The following is a 2,509-nucleotide window of genomic DNA, read 5'->3' on the forward strand; positions in this document are numbered from 1 at the left end:
TCAAGAAACATTTCTTATTATCAGTGTTGAAAACAGTTGTGCTACTTAATATTTTTGTGGAGACCGTTATAGATTTTTTTTTCAGGATTACAGGAATATTTAATGAATAGAAAGTTCAAAAGAACAGTATTTATTTGAAATAGAAGAAACATTGCATTTATATATATATATATATATATATATATATATATATATATATGCAATAAATATAGACACACTTATGTCTTTGCTGTCAATTTAGATCAATTTAATGCATCCTCACTAAATATATATATTGTAATTTAAAATACAGTCTAATGCAGCGTTTCTCAACTGGTGGGTCGTGACCCAAAAGAGGGTTGCAAGACCGTTCTGAGTAGTTTGAGGAGTGTATAGTCAAATAAACAACATCAACAGCAAAAAAGTAATTCTAAAATCTGATGTGAAACTTTTATTTTGAAAGACATGCGTGAAAGCTGTTGACACTTCTGTCATTTTAAGTAAATGCAGATGCAGTTTAAGTAAAGAGTGCCTGAGAAAAACACGCTGTCCCGATTCAATATCTGCAGTCAGATGAGATGTTGTCAGGCTTAATGTCAGTGTCATTATTCTGTCGTCGTTTTCGTAACTTGTTACAAAATAAAAAGTCTCACACTCATGTTGTTTCAAACCTGTATGACTTACTTTCTTTTGTGGAACATAGAAGGTATTTTGAAGAATGTTGGTAACAAAGCTGTTTTGGTTACCAATGACTTTCATTGCATGAACAATAAATACTGAGATGTTTCTCAAATCATCTTCTTTATGTTTATGTTAGGTTGTTGTAACCTAAACATTTAAGTGTAAAAAATGTTATGTTGAATTTTCTTTAAAGCTGCTATTTAATGTCTACTTGATACTTTTCGCATTTAACACAATAATAGCTTTAAATTATCTTTTGTGGGTATTTTCAAAGCCAAATTGAGTTTGCGATTAATTAGATTAATTAATTGCCACATCCTGTAATTAATTAGATAAAAAATTTTAATCGACTGACAGACTGACAATCGAAATTTTTTAATCGACTGACATATATACATATATATTAGGGGTGTCCTCGACAGTCATAATTACTGACGTTAACACACAGTGAAAATGTGTAACGGACGCCTCGCAGATACAAACGGGGTAAATAATGGGATTTAACTCATCATTTATCTCATATAGAATAGGCCTACGCTTCGTTATTTATACAACATAACGTTAATATGTCGACTTAGGCTATAGGCTATCTGCACAAAATGCCCCAAATGCATGAACGTGTCTGCACGGCTCTGAATGAACTCCTTTTGTGAACACGTTCTTCACGCAACAACGTGCAGAAACGGCAACTAAACTCTAAAAATTCACAGCGTTTTATTATAATAGTGTTCTCATTATAATTAGGGCTGGGTTTACATAAATTAAACATTGAAGAGCAGTAAAAATTATAATGAATATGTTATATGGTGCATATATTTAGCAAAATGCCCCCTCTCTACAGTTTAATTTTCTATCTGACTAATGAGTTTATGGTCACCAAATATGTTTTTTTTCTGAGGTAAATGTGACGTTACGTGACTTTGTTTACAAGCGTTATATTGACGTCTTTGTGCGGCTGAAACACTGATTGAGCGATTACATGAGACAGGATATGGATTGTAAAGTTGTACTCTTTTTAGTCATGTTTATTTTGTGCTGACACTGGTATTAATGTGGAGGAGACGATCAGTCCACGTGCGCTACACGCTGCCGCTTATTACTGAACTGAGGCGCGCCGCGCTACAGCGATCTGTCACTCCACATTAAACAGTGCTAAAACGGCATTTATTGTTTAAAGGCACAATATGTAAGATTTTTTTATTAAAATATCCAAAAACCACTAGAACGGTGTTATATATTTTGCTGACTTGTGTACTTACATTATCCCAAATGTTTCCAAGAATGTTTAAATCCAGAGAAATAAGCAATTTTAACTAGTGACACGGACCGTGTTCATAGTGTCATTGTGTCGCCTGCCAATAACATCATAACCCCTCGATTTCCGGTTTTGTTTTGTAGAAACATGGAAACACCAAAGACGCTTTAATATGTTGTGCGTTTTAATAGACCTGTGACAACCGCACAGAGTAGCATTATAACAGAACTTTCAAATGTATCTAGTATAATAAAACAGCGCTGTTTTTTTACCCCCCACATACGCATGACCGGAAGGAGCGGAAGCGGTCGACTGTGGCATAATAAAAGCTCCGCTGCTTTCGAGCCATGTGTCGCGCTTGTTCAGTGGCCTCGTTTCGCTTCGACGGCTTTCAGCCTCACCCTGCTTCATTCTACTACGTTAATAAATCATTAGCTCATCCATGAACATGATTTCTGCCCGAGTCCCGTCGGATTGCATCGGCTGTGGGGATGAAGACGACAACTCCCATGATTCCACACTCAGTCACGGCGTCATCAAACTACGCCTTTGTCTATTTGTTTATTTTGAATACGCGCCCTCTAGCGGCGAAAA

The 2,509-nt window shown here is 35.7% G+C and overlaps 1 protein-coding gene across 1 annotated transcript in view; it reads right to left on the reverse strand.

Moving 5' to 3' along the window:
* arhgef49 (Rho guanine nucleotide exchange factor 49) overlaps positions 1–2,509 on the reverse strand; it is a 30,406-nt gene that overhangs the window by 4,469 nt on the left and 23,428 nt on the right. The gene's annotated exons all lie outside the window — the stretch shown is intronic.

The sequence above is a fragment of the Sinocyclocheilus anshuiensis genome, unplaced genomic scaffold, assembly GCF_001515605.1.
Source record: "Sinocyclocheilus anshuiensis isolate Anshui unplaced genomic scaffold, SAMN03320099.WGS_v1.1 scaffold277, whole genome shotgun sequence".
Lineage (NCBI taxonomy): Eukaryota > Metazoa > Chordata > Actinopteri > Cypriniformes > Cyprinidae > Sinocyclocheilus > Sinocyclocheilus anshuiensis.